Consider the following 17,300-nt stretch of genomic DNA (forward strand, 5'->3'; position numbering starts at 1 on the left):
AGTGGAAAATTTGAGTAAAAATTTCATTTTTATTTATAAAAAAAAAAATCAAAATTTAACAAGAATTTGGAAAAATTCGCAATTTTCAAAATTTTTATTTCTCGGCTTTTAAAACAGATAGTGATACCTCTGAAAATAGTTATTACTTTACATTTCCCATATGTCTACAACATGTTTGGATCATTTTGTAAATAACTTTTTTTTGGGACGTTAGAAGGCTTAGAAGTTTAGAAGCAAATGTCAAAAATGAAATTTTTTTCCAAAATGAAATTTTTTACCTCTTAACCCCTTAAGGACACAGCCTTATTTCACCTTAAGGCTCAGGCCATTTTTTGCAAATCTGACCAGTGTCACTAAGTGGTGATAACTTTAAAACGCTTTGACTTATCCAGGCCATTCTGAGATTGTTTTTTTGTCACATATTGTACTTCATGACACTGGTAAAATGAAGTAAAAAAAATTAAAGGAATGCCATACGGTTTTTGGAAGGCAGATTATGCTAAACTGTTTTTTTTTACACCATGTCCCACTTGAAGCCCCCCTGATGCACCCCTAGAGTAGAAACTCCAAAAAAGTGACCCCATTTTAGAAACTACGGGATAGGGTGGAAGTTTTGTTGGTACTAGTTTAGGGTACATATGATTTTTGGTTGCTCTATATTACACTTTTTGTGAGGCAAGATAACAAGAAATAGCTGTTTTGGCACAGTTTTTATTTTTTGTTATTTACAACATTCATCTGACAGGTTAGATCATGTGGTATTTTTATAGACCAGGTTGTCACGGACGCGACGATACCTAATATGTATACTTTTTTTTATTTATGTAAGTTTTACACAATGATTTCATTTTTGAAGCAAAAAAAAAAATCATGTTTTAGTGTTTCCATAGTCTGAGAGACATATTTTTTTCAGTTTTTGGGCGATTACCTTGGGTAGGGTATGCTTTTTGCGGGATGAGATGACTGTTTTATTGGCACTATTTTGGGGTGCGTGTGACTTTTTGATTGCTTGCTATTACACTTTTTGTGATGTAAGGTGACAATTTTTTTTTATTTAGCACAGTTTTTATTTTTTACAGTGTTCATCTGAGGGGTTAGGTCATGTGATATTTTTATAGAGCCGGTCGATATGGACGCGGCGATACCTAATATGTATACTTTTTTTTATTTATGTAAGTTTTACACAAAAGCTTTTTTAAAACAAAAAAAATGATGTTTTAGTGTGTCCATATTCTGAGCCATAGTTTTTTTTATTTTTTGGGCGATTGTCTCAGGTAGGGGCTAATTTTTTGCGGGATGAGGCGACAGATTGGTACTATTTTGGTGGGAAAACGCGTTTTTGATCGCTTGCTGTGGTACTTTTTGTTATGTAAGGTGACAAAAAAATTGTTTCTTTAGCACAGTTTTTATTTTTATTTTTTTACGGTGTTCATCTGGTCATGTGATATGTTTATAGAGCTGGTCGATACGAACGCGGCGATACCTAATATGTATACTCCCCCCCCCCCCCACCCTATTTTTTACCAATTTTTTTTAACTTTATTTGGGGAAAATTAGGTTTTTGTTTATTTTTACTTGAAACTTAATTTTTTGGGGGGAAAACTTTATTTTTTAAACTTTTTTTTTTCACCAAATTTTTTGTCCCACTTTGGGACTTGAACTTTTGGGGGTCTAATCCTTTACAATTCATTCCAATACTTCTGTATTGGAATGCATTGGCTGTATGAGTAATACTGAGTGTATTACTCATACAGATTCCGGGGCCTGTGAGATCCAGAGGGCTGGATCTCACAGGCTCGTCACCGGAAGGCAGCGCAGATGCATAAGGAAGGCATCGCGCTGCCTTCCATGCCATCGGGTCCCCCGTACAGCCGCATGGGGACCCGATGGCACCGCCCGCCGCCGCAATAGATAAAAGTAGCAAACCGCAGGTCTGAATTGACCTGCGGTTTGCAGCGATCGCCGACATGGGGGGGTCAAGGGACCCCCCCGGGCATTTAGCCGAAGTGCCTGCTCAATGATTTGAGCAGCGCGGCGATCGGAAATACACAGGGCGTACAGGTACGCCCTGTGTCCTTAAGTACCAGGACATAAGGGCGTACCTGTACGCCCTATGTCCTGAAGAGGTTAAGGACACAGGGCGTACCTGTGTATTTCCGATCACTGCCGCGGCACCCTGAGACAATGCACAGGGGGAGGGGTCCTGTGACCCCCCCCCCCCATGTCGACGATCACAGCAAAGCGCAGGTCAATTCAGACTTGCGGTTTGCTGTGTTTCCGGGTTATTCGGGTCTCTAGGGACCCAATAACCCGGTGACATCACCTCTCAGGATCGCTTCTGATTGGCTGCAGGGTCGCGCGTTTAAAATTATTGCAGCGCTCCTCTACTCCTCCTTTCTGTGTCTGGGAGCGAGGAGGCTGCATCGATCTCCAGAGCCAGCAACCCCATATCTGCCCAGCACCCCCCTTCTGACCCTCCAGGTTAGGGAAAGGTTAGGTTAGGCAGGGATATTCAGGGAAAGTTTATTAGAAAAAAAAAAAAAAAAGTTTCAACTGTTGCATCACCCCAATCGGGTGTCTGTGTGACCCTAGATCCCCCCAGGGGTGCTGCAGCTTGCCCGCTTGCCCCCCCCACCCCCCACACTTTTTGGGGAGCAGTTTTATTTTTTTTCTGCGTACGCTGACTGTGGCCGGCAGTCTTAGCGTCTGGCCACTGTTAGCGCATCGCACACCCCACCGCTGATCAGAGAGTTTGAATTTTTTTATTTTTTTCACATTTTTGGCCCATTTTTAATTTTAATTTTTTTTTCCTGTTAGTTTTAGGGATAAGTCCACAAACACCCGTGCCCCCACACACACTCACACTAAATAAAGATTTCCACACGCGCACACACTCCCCTATGGCCCGCCAGATGTTCTCGGCCGACGAGGAATACGCCCAGCTTGCCTTCGACTCAGAGTTCCAGTGAGAACGAGGATGACCCCACTTTCCTTTTGTCATCTAGCGATGATGAGCCCCCAAGGCGGCGGAGATGCCGCCAGGCAGAGCAAGGAGACCGCCATGCCAGGGACCCTGTGGCCCACACTAGTACGAGCAGCTCTGGGGCTCGTACTAGTTTTCCGGCCCACCAGATAAGTCCACCTGAGCCCCCTACCGGTAAACTTACATGGTGTACCCCAGAGCATTCTGAGCCTGTGATTCCTGATTTTGTTGGCCAAGCAGGAATCCAGATTCCCACAGTGGGCTTCACTGAATGACTATTTTAGTCTTTTTTTAAGTGACCACTTTGTGAATCTGATGGTGGAGCAAACAAACCTGTTCGCCCAACAGTTCATTGCTCAACACCCGGGCTCCTTTTTGGCTAGGGCCGGTGGCTGGACTCCGGTCAGTGCAGCCGAGATGAGGACGTTTTGGGGCCTCGTGCTGCACATGGGCCTAGTCAAAAAAGCCATTACTGGAGTGGTGACGTCCTCTACTAGACCCCACTTTACAGTACGGCCATGACACGTACCCGGTTTGAGACCATCCGAAAATGCCTGCATTATGCAGATAATGCAGCATGTCCCCCCCCCCCCCCATGTGATCCTGCCTATGACCGCCTGTACAAAATCCGGCCGGTCATCGATCACTTTGGGGCCAAATTTTTGGAGGCCTATGTACCTGGAAGGGAGGTCGCGGTTGAGGAGTCTCATTGCTTTCAAGGGGAGACTCATTTTCCACCAGTATGTTCCCTCTAAGCGGGTGAGGTATGGCGTGAAGCTGTACAAACTTTGTGAGTACCTCAGGGTACACTTACAAGTTTCGTGTGTACGAGGGGCGAGATTCCCGTATCGAACCCCCAGAATGTTCCCCTAGTCTGGGTGTTAGCGGGAAACTTGTGTGGAACCTTATGCACCCACTGCTAGATAAAGGTTACCACCTGTAGTTGGATAACTTTTATACTAGTATCCCCTTGTTCCAGTCCCTCACCGCCAGATCCACGTCCGCTTGTGGGACCGTGTGGAAAAATCAATCAGGCTTCCCTACCCACCCCCTCCAGGTACCTATGCCCAGGGGTGAGACCCGTGCCCTTAACAGTGGAAACCTGTTGCTGGTCAGATATAAGGACAAGAGGGATGTCCTTGTACTGTCCACAATTCACGGTAACTGCATCACCCCTGTCCCTGTGTGAAGTACCGTGGCAACGGTCCTCAAGCCCGATTGTATCGTCTACTACAATCGGTATATGGGAGGAGTTGATCTCTCTGATTAAGTCCTCAAGCCATATAATGCCATGCGCAAAACTCAGGCATGGTACAAAAAAGTTGCGGTCTACTTGGTACAGGTTGCCTTGTACAACTCTTTTGTGCAGTCCCAGAGCGCTGAGACAGGGAAATTCCTTCAGTTCTATGAGGCAGTCCTCAAGGCCCTGATCTTTTCTGAGCAGGCCGGAGCACCTCGGGAACTAGAGGTGCCCGGATCCAGGTGTGGTCCCCCATACTGGAAAGAAGGGACGGTCCCCAAAAAAGTGCAGTGTGTGTCACAGGAGGGGGATATGGAAGGACACCACCACTCCGTGTGACACGTGCCCCGATCATCCAGGCCTCCGCATTGACGGTTGCTTCAGGGAGTACCACACTTCCATGGAGTACTAAATTTATAATCCCCTTCCCCAATTTTTATTCCATTTAGCCACTGACCATCGGAAAAAACTATGGTTCTAAGACTTGAGACACTAAAACAAACAAAAAAAAAAGACATATTGGGTATCGCCATTTCCGTAAGAATCTGCTCAACAAAAATACCCCATGACCTAACCCCTCAGATGAACATGGTCAAAAAAATAAAAACTGTGCCAAAACAGCAATTATTTTGCAAATTCTCAATTTTAATCAGTTTTTATTCCGGTAACAAAGCAAGGGTTAACAGCCAAACAAGACGTAATATTTATTACCCTGATTCTGCCGTTTACAGAAACACCCCATATGTGGTCGTAAACTGCTGTATGACCAAACGGCAGGGCGCAGAAGGAAAGGAACGCCGTATGGTTTCTGGAAGGCAGATTTTGATGGCCTTTTTTTGGCACCATGTCCCATTTGAAGACCCCCTGATGCACTCCTAGAGTAGAAACGCAATAAAAGTGACCCCATCTAAGAAACTACACCCTTCAAGGTATTCAAAACTGATTTTACAAACTTTATTAACCCTTTAGGTGTTCCTCAACAGTTTATGGCAAATGGAGATGAAATTTTAGAATTTCTATTTTTGGTAACCTTGCCTCACAAAAATGTAATATAGAGCAACCAAAAATCATATGTACCCTAAAAATAGTCCCAACAAAACTGCCACTTTATCCCGTAGTTTCCAAAATGGGGTCACTTTTATGGGGTTTCTACTCTAGGGGTGCATCAGGGGGGCTTCAAATGGGACATGGTGTAAATAAACCAGTCCAGCAAAATCTGTCTTCCAAAAACCACACGGCGCACCTTTCCCTCTACGCCCTACCGTGTGCCCGTACAGTAGTTTACGGCCACATATGGGGTATTTCTGCAAACTACAGAATCAGGGCAATAAATAGAGTTTTATTTGGCTGTTAACCCTTGCTTTGTTACTGGAAAAAATTGATTAAAATGGAAAATTTGCCAAAAAATAAAAATAAAAATTCTGAAATGTTATCTCCATTTGCCATTAACTCTTGTGGAACCCCTAAAGGGTTAACAATGTTTGTAAAATCAGTTTTGAATACCTTTTGGAGTGTAGTTTCTAGAATGGGTCATTTTTGGGTGGTTTCTATTATGTAAGCCTCACAAAGTGACTTCAGACCTGAACTGGTCCTTAAAAAGTGGGTTTTTGAAAAGTTCTGAAAAATTTCAAGATTTTATTCTAAACTTGTAAGCCTTGTAACGTCCCCAAAACATAAAATGGCATTCCCAAAATGATCCAAACATGAAGTAGACATATGGGGAATGTAAATTAATAACAATTTTTGGAGGTATTACTATGTATTATAGAAGTAGAGAAATTGAAACTTGGAAATTTGCAAATATTTCCAAATTTTGGTAAAATTTTTTTTTTTTTATAAATAAAAATGAAATTTTTGGACTCCATTTTACCAGTGTCAAAGTACAATATGTGACGAAAAAACAATCTCAGAATGGCCTGGATAAGTAAAAGCGTTTTAAAAGTTATTCACACAAAGTGACACTGGTCAGATTTGCAAACAAATGGCCTGGTCCTTAAGGTGAAATATGGCCGTGTCCTTAAGGGGTTAAGGACCCAGGGCTGTGGAGTCGGTAGATAAATGGTCCGACTCAGACTCCTCCGTTTTTGGTACTCCCGACTCTGACTACTCTGTATTTAATATGCAAATGTATTTTATACATTCCTTGAAAGAAAGGTAACATACATGTCATTACCACAGAACTACTGGCTAGGAAGCCGCTGCCTTCTCCTTTGTGTGCTGATCTTCTGCTGAAGATAGGGCAGTGGGAGGATCCAGGAAGGGGCATTTATTTTAAAAGATGATTTCCCTAGTAGAATCCCATAGTCATGTTTAAAGTTTAAGCTAACAATCTGAGTTTACAAGTTTTTATAGCCTTAGCTGAATGACAGCAGTTTTTCATATGGTTTACAGCTTCAGTCTTGAGCTATTGACTATTCATTCCCTTCACTTATACAAGTGTCTAGTCCTGCAAAAAACATATTTACTTAATCAGTTATCAGTGAGAGGCTAGGTTAACCATGGGCGTTGCGTTCCCTGTAACAGCGGAAGACAACACAATGGAAAGTATAAGTATTGCCGCTCCTTAACTCTGCGATGCGTGCCATATAGTGAAGTATATGAAAAGCATGCTTCTTCATGGTCACTTAACGTGTTCGTTTTGCGGTAACGTGACGCACTGCATGCATTGGCCTTTATTCTTACAGTAGAGAAGTACCGTATTTTTTGGGGTGAATAGGCTGAGAGGGAGGAGGGGCTGGGGGCCAGCATCTGTTTCTGTAATGGCAGCGGGGCCCGGTGCAGTTACTGTATTCTACTACACCGGGCCCCGCTCACTGTAGTATACGGTAAACATATCTAACTTGAGGGTATTGTTAAAGTATTCCAATCATCTTAAATCTAGTGCTGTACTACTTACTACTAACTTCTTGGCAGTCAGGAGGCCGGGTGGGCGCTCGTAGCGTAACTCACTACGTCACGCGCCTGCTCCGCCCACTTTATGAATGAAGCAGGAATCGGGCCCCGCTGCCATTACAGAAACAGATGCCGGCCCCCATTCACTACACAGAAACACTGTTATGGAGGGGGATCTGTGGATAACACATAAGATAAGATACTATATATGTGTCATTCACAGATGTCCCCACAATTAACCCCATAACAGTGCCACCCACAGATGCCCCCATAACAGTGCCACCCACAGACCACCATTAGTTCAAAACCCACCAAAAGCACACCTTTTGGTTCAAAATATTTTTTTTCTTATTTTCCTCCTCAAAAACCTAGGTGCGTCTTATGGGCAGGTGCGTCTTATAGGGCGAAAAATACGGTAATTAATTATAACTTTTTGTGAATTCGGACATTTAAACTTGCTTTTTTTTGTTTGTTCCAATTTAAATCTAGTAGGAGTCGGAGTCTGTTCATTTTTTGCCGACTCCGACTCCAGGTACCCAAAATTGCCTCCGACTCAGACTCCACAGCCCTGTAAGGACCAGTTCAGGTCTGAAGTCACTTTGTGGGGCTTACATAATAGAAACCATCCATACATGTCCCCATTTTAGAAACTAAACCCCTCAAGGTATTCAAAACGGATTTTACAAACTTTGTTAACCCTTTAGGTGTTCCACACGAATAAAAGGAAAATGTAGATGAAATTTCAAAATTTTACTTTTTGGGCAGATTTTCAATTTTAATCAATTTTTTCCCTCTAACAAAGCTAGAGTGAACAGCCAAACAAAACTCAATATTTATTACCCTGATTCTGTAGTTTACAGAAACACCCCATCTGTGATCGCAAACTGCTTGTACGGGCACAAGGCACCAAGAAGCAAGTATCTTTAGTTATTAAATCTTTGGAGATTTTCTGTGGACTGTTAAATTAGGTGGCTTATAAACACCTATCAGTATTTTATTATTGTTTTGCCTCCATATATTTCTACCCGCAGTGCTTCCAAGCAGAGGTCACAATAACGCCTGTACAAGAGTCAGATGCCTGTACAGGCAGTTTTACACCCTAAAAAAGTCTGATGCGTATGAATACGCACAATGATTTTACTGCCATTCATGAGTGCTGTGAACGTCACAGGCAGCACAGCAATCCAATCACAAAGCTCCTCACAGTACAGAGCTTTGTTATTAGAGAGGAGGCTGATGATTTGTCAGTATCCACAGGCTGCCGTGCCATTGGCCAATCTTCTTACACCCCCCTTCTCCCGCGCGCTGAACACACAGCAGCAGCCATCAGCGCCATTGCCAGCTGCTGATGAAGGGAAAGCATGGCGGGAATGGAGCCTCTGCAGAGCAAAGACAATGAGAGAAGTGTCAGGCTTGTGCCCAGGTGATGTCACACCAGAAGTACCCTGCAGGCTTCTATCTGCTGCTGGGAGCTCTATGTGGAGGTTTATCAATGGAAAACTAATAGCCAAGAGGCTAAAGAAAACCCTGCTTCTTATGTTAAATCATAACTTTCATTTGATTGCTCTGATACCTAAACACCAAAAGGAAAAAAGAATTTTAAAAACCTGCTGTTTCTCTAGATGACCTTATGTTGATAGTAGTGTTACTAGAGTCTCAAGGGTCTATAAAAGCAGGTACTCGACTTTTATAAGCCTTTGGGACTCTATTACCACTACTTTTAACATAAGGTCCTCTAGAGAAACAGCAGGTTTTTAAAGTAGTAGTGTTATGTTGATTAGTTATGTTGATAATAGTGTTAGAGTCTCAAAGGTTTATAAAAGTAGGGTACCTGCTTTTATAGACCCTTGAGACTATTAACACTGCTATTAACATAAGGTCCTCTAGAGAAACAGCAGGTTTTTTTAAATTCTTTTTTTCCTTTTGGTGTTTAGGCATCAGAGCAATCAAATGAAAGTTATGATTTAACATAAGAAGCAGGGTTTTCTTTAGCCTCTTGGCTATTAGTTTCTCTACGCAAGTATCCTGGACCAGAGGTCTATTTTCCCATATGGAACACACTTTCCAGAGATCACAGAGAAGACTATAGGGTACATTATACTGCGCAACAGTCCGATATATTGTGTATAAGACTGCCCTATAACTGCCTCACGTACATTCATCCCAGACCCCACCCAGTGCCACCAGACCACTACTGCTCCCTGCCGCAACCACCAGACGTCACTGTTCAATTCTTATTGCATTGAGTTTTGCACAGTCTACTGCTCCAATCCCTACATGACAGATTTGGTGCTTAAAGAAAGCTAGGGATTTAGTCTTCTGAGATAGAAATTGGTCAAAATTTGCTAATTCTGCATGGAAGAAATTATAGAGAAGACGGGTAATGGTTTCCCTGCATCAATTGCAACCCCTAATGTTATATAAGCCTACGTATTATATATATGAACAACTACAATTTCCGTACTCCTCTTCGGCTAAAAATACTCCTCAAAAATGGTCAAAAGGAGTATTTTTTACTCTTCTGGAAAAAATGTAGTGCAACCTCTGCTTCCAAGTGTTAATTTCCCTCACTTGTATCTCCCCGGAGTGTGGGCTTTAGACAGGACTTTACATTAAGGCAAATTCCTCATCCTTTCTGGTTTTTACGATCCTTTCTAAACAGACTAACCCTGTAAGTTTACCGCCCAGTAATAGCTATCATCCAGCCATGTCTCAGTTGTTCCCACTGGATAACATTTGCAAAGCAGGGTAGAGGGAAGAGTGTCAGGGAGGCTAGCCCTGATCTAGCACACCCCAACAAATTTGCAAGGTTGGCAGATGAGGGGGATGTCCGTTCAGGGACAGCACTGCTGCAGCCAGACACTTCCTCTGCCAGTCAGGGGAATGTCAGTTCCAGTAAGCAGGGGACCAGGAGAGCAGGGTAGGCCAGACAGGTGCTGATAGTGGGAGACTCACTTATTAGGGGGTACAGATAGGGCGCTCTGTCCCAAAGATCGGGATCGTCGAATGATGTGTTGTCTTTCTGGCGCTCGAGTTCGACATATCACGGATCGTGTTGACAGATTACTGGGAGATCCAGCAGTCATTCTCCATATTGGAACCAATGACAAAGTCAGAGGTAGGTGGAGCATCCTTAAAAATTATTTTAGGGATTTAGGTCACAAGCTTAGGGCAAGGACCTCAAAGTGTCTTCCGAAATACCCGTACTACGAATCACACAATAAAGGCAATGGGAGATTAGAGAGATTAACAAGTGGCTCAAGAACTGGTGTAGGAAGGAAGGGTTTGGGTTCCTGGATTTGGCCTATTTCTCTGTCGGCTACAGGCAGGTAGGGATAGGCTGCACCTCAATGGTGAAGGTACAGCTGTTTTGGGGAGAAGGCAAGGTTGGAGGAGTGTTTAAACTAGGAATATAAAACAACCTTTAGAGCACAGACGGGGTGGCACTGCCCGAGTTCCACTTTCAGAATAACAGCTCTCCCAAGTTGGGTCCTTGTTCCCACTATAGGTAGTGCTCTGCCTCCAAGCCTTTTGCACATGTCCCATGGAAGAAAAACATAAGCGGCACTCAAAGATGGGTTTCTTTATTCCGAAATTCTCACATTACATCGATATAGGCATGGGGCGGATCAGCAAAATGCAGGCATGTGACTTGTGGTGACTGCTGTTTCACGCCTCAGCGCTTCATGTGCCGATGCCTCCGTCACACAGGAGTCGGACCAATATATTAAAACACATCCTAAACATCTTAACGAGAGGGATGGCCATACTGGACTTCGTATTAACCAATAGACCTGACAGAACAGATGTGAAGGTTGGGGGGACGGGACGGGGGACACTTGGGAAATAGTGACCATAAAATAACCTTCCAATTGCCAGTCAAAGGAGTGTTTCTTCAGGGAGAGACAAAAATACCAAACTTCAAAAAAGTTAAATTTAGCCAACTAAGAGAGACCATTGGCCTAAGTAACTGGGACACACTCCTCAAAAATAATACAGCGACAAAATGGGATATTTTTTAACGCATCATAAACGCTAATTGTGAGAGGTACATACCTTATGGGAATAAAAAGGGTAAGGAACAATAAAAATGTAGATAAATAGAATTGTAAAGAAAGCAATAACTGACAAAAAGAAAGCATTTAAAATCACTAAAACAGGAGAGTAGCGAGGAAGCATTAAAAAACAAAATTATGTAAAAAAAAAAAATTATGTAAAAGACAAATAAAAGCAGCCAAACTAGAGACAGAGAGATTAATTGCCATAGAGAGCAAAACTAACCCTAAAATGTTATTCAATTATATAAATGGTAAAAAGTATAAATCTGAAGGTTTCCGCCCTTAACAGATTGATGAGGGGGGAGTTGCAGACAGCGAAAAGAAAGCAAAGCTATTGAATATTTTTTTCTCCACTGTGTTCACTGATGAAAATAAACTGTTATATGAAATGCAGAATGTAAAAGTAAATTCCATTATAAGTGTCCTGTTTGACACAGGAAGAAGTACAGCGGCGGCTTAAAAAGATAAAAAGACAAAATCGCCGGGAACAGATGGCATACACCCCCCTATCCTAAGAGAATTAAGTAATGTCATAGCCAGACCCTTATTTATGATATTTAAGAACTCTACATTGACTGAGTGTTCCACAGGATTGGCGCATAGCAAATGTGGTGCCAATATTCAAAAAGGGTCCGAAAACAGAGCCCGGAAACTATAGGCCGGTAAGTTTAACATCTGTCGTGAGTAAACTGTTTGAAGGTTTTCTAAGAGATGGTATCTAAGTACCTCAATAAAAATAAGCAAATAACACCATATCTGCATGGCTTCATGAGGGATTGGTAATATCAAACTAATTTAATCCGTTTCTATGAGGAGGTAAGTTCTAGACTTGACCGCGGTGAATCAATGGATGTCTTATATCTTGACTTCTCCAAAGCATTTGATACTGTGTAACTGGATAAGTAACTACCGTATTTTTCGCCCTATAAGACGCACCGGCCCATAAGACGCACCTAGATTTTTGGGGAGGAAAATAAGAAAAAAAATATTTTTAACCAAAAGGTGTGCTTTTGCTGGGTTTGGAACTAATGGTGGTCTGTGGATGACGGACACTGTTATGGGGGGGATCTGCGGATGACGGACACTGTTATGGGGGGGATCTGCGGATGACGGACACTGTTATGGGGGGGATCTGCGGATGACGGACACTGTTATGGGGGGGATCTGCGGATGACGGACACTGTTATGGGGGGGATCTGTGGATGACGGACACTGTTATGGGGGGGGGGGATCTGTAGATGACGGACACTGTTATGGGGGGGGGATCTGTAGATGACGGACACTGTTATGGGGGGGGGATCTGTAGATGACGGACACTGTTATTGGGGGGGGATCTGTAGATGACGGACACTGTTATTGGGGGGGGGATCTGTAGATGACGGACACTGTTATTGGGGGGGATCTGTAACGGACACTGTTATGGGGGGGGATCTGTGGCTGGCACTGTTACAGGGGGGGGATCTGTGGGTGGCACTGTTACAGGTGGGGGGGGGGGATCTGTGGGTAGCACTGTTATATATGTGCCATCCACAGACCCCCCAGCCCATAACAGTGCCATCCACAGACCCCCCCAGCCCATAACTGTGCCATCCACAGACCCCCCCTAGCCCATAACTGTGCCATCCACAGACCCCCCCCTGCCCATAACTGTGCCATCCACAGATGTCCCCCATAAAAATGTCATCCACAGATCCCCCCCCGCCGCTTCAGTATACAAATATAAAATGTCTTATTCAATTAAAAGTGATTACACATGCCCCCCAACTCCTAATAGTACCGTACATCCTAACCGCTTCAGTACAACTCAGGCAGGCAGGCCGGGCAGCGCGTCACTCACTGACGTCACTTGCCTGCTTCATTCATAAAGTAGGCGGCGCAGGCACGTGACATCAGGGAGTTACACTGCCGCCCGCCCGGCCTGCCTGCATTCTAAGCGGTTAGGATGTACGGTACTATTATGAGTGAGAGGGCATGTTTAATAACTTAATTCAATAAGACATTTTATATTAGTATACCGGAGAGGCAGGGCTATAGTACACTGACTGCACCGCCCCGCCGCTATTGCCGGCCCCCAGCTCCTCCTCCCAGTCCCTCCCCTGCTCGCTCATCGCAGCTTGCGATGTAAAACTGACAGCATTCGCCCCATAAGACGCAGAGGCATTTTCACCCCATTTTGGGGGAAGAAAAAGTGCGTCTTATGGGGCGAAAAATACGGTAGCTCAGTGATAGAAAACAGAGGGTGGTTATTAACGGTACACAGTCAGATTGGGTCACTGTCACTAGTGGAGTACCACAGGGGTCAGTATTGGGCCCTATTCTCTTCAATATATTTATTAATGATCTTGTAGAAGGCTTGCACAATAAAATATCAATTTTTGCAGAGGACACTAAACTGTGTAAAGTAATTAACACGGAAGAGGGCAGTATGCTGCTACAAATGGATCTGGATAGATTGGATGCTTGGGCAGAGAAGTGGCATATGAGGTTTTAGGGTACTTTCACACTAGTGTTATTCTTTTCCGGCATTGAGTTCCGTCCTAGGGGCTCAATACTGGAAAAGAACTGATCAGTTTTATCCTAATGCATTCTGAATGGAGAGCAATCAGTTCAGTATGCATCAGGATATCTTTAGTTCAGTCTTTTTGCAGTTTCAGGACGGGGATAATACCGCAGCATGCTGCAGTTCTCTCTCCGGGGAAAAAGACTGAACACATGCAGGAATGCCGGATCCGGCATTAATTTGCATTGAAGTATATTAGTGCCGGATCCATCATTAAGTGTTCCGGCAAAAAAGCTCCCGGCATTCCCAGCTTGTGCCCACCCAAAAAAATGCAAAAAAATTTATACCGGATCAGTTTTTTCCGTGTGATACCGGAGAGACGGATCCGGCATTTCAATGCATTTGTCCAGATCCGTCCGACAAATGCCATCAGTTTGCATATGTTTTGCTGGACAGAACTGCCTACCGGAATCCTCTGCGGCAAGTGTGAAAGTACCCCAACACTGACAAATGTAAGGTTATGCGCACAGTAAGGAATATACCAGTACATACTAAATGGTAAAACACTGGGTAACACTGACATGGAAAACGACTTAGGAATTTTAGTGAACAGCAAACTAAGCTATAGAAACCAGTGTTAGGCAGCTGCTGCCAAGGCCCATAAGATAATGGGTTGCATCAAAAGGGGGCATAGATGCACGTGATGAGAACATAATCCTGCCACTTTACAAATCGCTAGTCAGACCACACATGGAGTACTGTGTACAGTTCTGGGCTCCTGTAAACAAGTCAGACATAGCAGAGCTGGAAAGGGTTCAGAGGAGGGCAACTAAAGTAATAACTGGGATGGGTGGACTACAGTACCCAGAAAGATTATCAAAATTAGGGTTATTCACTGAAAAAAATACTAAGGGGAGATCTAATAACTATGTATAAATATATCAGGGGTCAGATCTCTCCCATCATTTATTTATCCCCAGGATTGTGACAAGGGGACACCCTCTGCATCTGGAGAAAAGAAGGTGGTTTGTACACAAACATAGAAGAGGATTCTTTACGGTAAGAGCAGTGAGACTATGGAACTCTCTGCCTGAGGAGGTGGTGATGGTGAGTACAATAAAGGAATTCATGAGGGGCCTGGATGTATTTCTGGAGCGTAATAATATTACAGGCTATAGCTACTAGAGAGGGGTCGTTGATCCAGGGAGTTATTCTGATTGCCTGATTAGGGGGAAAAACTAATTCCTTCCCGACTCCAAAGTGAGGAAAATTGGCTTCTACATCACATGGGTCTTTTTGCCTTCCTCTGGATCAACTTGCAGGATAACAGGCTGAACTGGATGGACAAATGTCTTTCAGCCTTATAAACTAGGTTACTATGTCATAGTCCTCAGACAATGTTAATTCCAGTTCACCAATTTTATTGGTCAGTCTTCTGGTATTGGTACACATACAATTAAGGTTTTTGGATGCGTTTTACCCTACATTTTTCTTTATAAACTAATCTGGTCTCTTCCTCCATTCCATCCCCGGTCACTATCTGCACTATCTTTCTTATCATGTAATTATTCTCCTCCCCAGTCCCCATTTTAAAACACTCCAACCTTCTAGGCATATTCTCCCCTAAGAAAGCTGCACCTTCCCCACTGAGGTGCAGCCCATTCCTATGAAAGAGCATGTGGCCGACAGAGAAGTCAGCCCTGTCCTCCAGGAACCCAAACCCCTCCTTCCTACACAAGTTCTTATTAACCTTCCTAATCTCCTGCTGCTTTTCTGGTGTGGCTCGTGGTACAGGTAGTATTTCAGAAAATACTACCTTTGAGGTCCCTACCCTGCTTTCAACCTGAAATTATTTAAGGACCCTCCACTTATCTCTAACTTTGTCAGTGGATCCAATGTGTAATATGACCACTTGGTATTTGCCAGCCCCTCCCAGGAATTTATCATCCCAATCCGCAATGTCGAACTCAAGCTCCAGGAATACAACACCGTTCAACAATCCTGGTCCTTGCGACAGATTGCCCTATGATTGAGTCTCCCAGCACCAGCACATGTCTGGCCTGCCCTGGTGACCTGGTCCCCTGCTAACTGGAGAAGACACTCCCCGGGCTGGCAGAGGAAGTGTCTTGCTGCAGCAGTGACATCCTTGAACTGACATCTCCCTCATCTGCCAACCTTGCAAAGTTGTTGGGGTGTGTCAGGTCAGGGCTAGCCTCCCTTGCACTCTTCCCTTTACCTGGCCTGCTGCTACCTCACTTTCCTGATCCGCAATACTACCACCCTCCACCTCATTAACCCTATAGAGTGTCTAAGCATCAAACTTTTCCATATTATCAAGGTGTCTCAGTGTTGAACTTTGCTCATTTACAAACAGGATCTGGGATTCCAAAGGTGCAATTTGATCACATTTTGCACAAAATACTATATGCGCCCAACAGCTATTCTAGGACTGCATACATTTCACAAGATGTGGTCTGGACTGCATTTTTCAATCATGGAGCACATACTTGCTAATACGGATTAAACCTGAAGTCCCGGAATCTAAAGTCACAATCTTAAAATCACACACACTTGCGATCAAACATGTGTGTTCAGTCTGCATAAATAGCTACTATTCGAAGACAACTCCAAACCAGACTGCAGATTTTTTTCCCCCACTGGAGTCAGAGAACCACACCAGAGTATTTTTTTTTTTAAAGTGACTGATATCATGAGAAAAGCAACAGCAGTGGCTTTTTTACATACAGACTTTAGTGTTAAGGCCTGTTCACATGTTTTTGTTGTACGTCAAGCAGATAGGTTTAGAGATGCAGTAAAAAATAAATAAAAAAAATACAATTTTGAGGTTATCCTTTTTTGAACGTCTACGCTTGACGGAAGTTGCATACGTTTCAAAATGTTTGTGTCCATTTTTTTTATAAAAACGTATTCTTAAACCTTTGTTTTTTGAATAAAGATTTGAAGTGTATCAAAGGAAGTACGTACAGAATCATGAACAGCGAGTCAAAAGTATAAACTTTTGAGCTACCGTATGTTTGCCCAATTATAGTCTATGGGTACGTTTCTATGATATGGAGCTCCTTTTTTGTTCGTTTTCATGCTCTCCCTGCATTCCCAGAGCCATAACTTTTATTTTTCCTTTCACATAGCCATATGAGGGCTTGTTTTTTGAAGGACAAGCTATAGTTTCCAACATCACCATTTAATATTGCATAGGAAGTAGTGTGAATTTTTTTTTACTACCGTATATACTCGAGTATAAGACGAGTTTTTTGGCACATATTTTTGTGCTCAAAAAGCCTCCTCGTCTTATACTCGAGTCTAGGTCTTAGCTCCGGTAATACAGGCAGTGCGGGGGGCGGCGCTCACTCACTGACGTCACGCGCCTGCGCTGCCTAGTGGGAGAAGGCGCGTGACGTCAGTGAGTGAGCGCCGCTCCCCGCACTGCCTGTATTACCGGAGCAAAGACAAAGTAAGATAACCACAGTTAAAGGTTATTAATTAGTTTAAATATACTGCTGTGAGCGCCGGGGAGGGGGATCTGTGGATGGCACTGTAGGGGGATCTGTGGATGGCACTGTAGGGGGATCTGTGGATGGGACTGTAGGGGGATCTGTGGATGGCACT

General features: G+C 43.6%; 1 protein-coding gene across 4 annotated transcripts in view; it reads right to left on the reverse strand.

Annotated features, from left to right (window-relative positions):
* The window catches only part of CHKA (choline kinase alpha), a 292,703-nt gene that overhangs the window by 86,403 nt on the left and 189,000 nt on the right, over positions 1-17,300 (reverse strand). The window lies entirely within an intron of this gene.

This window comes from Bufo bufo, chromosome 10 (assembly GCF_905171765.1).
Source record: "Bufo bufo chromosome 10, aBufBuf1.1, whole genome shotgun sequence".
Classification (NCBI taxonomy): domain Eukaryota; kingdom Metazoa; phylum Chordata; class Amphibia; order Anura; family Bufonidae; genus Bufo; species Bufo bufo.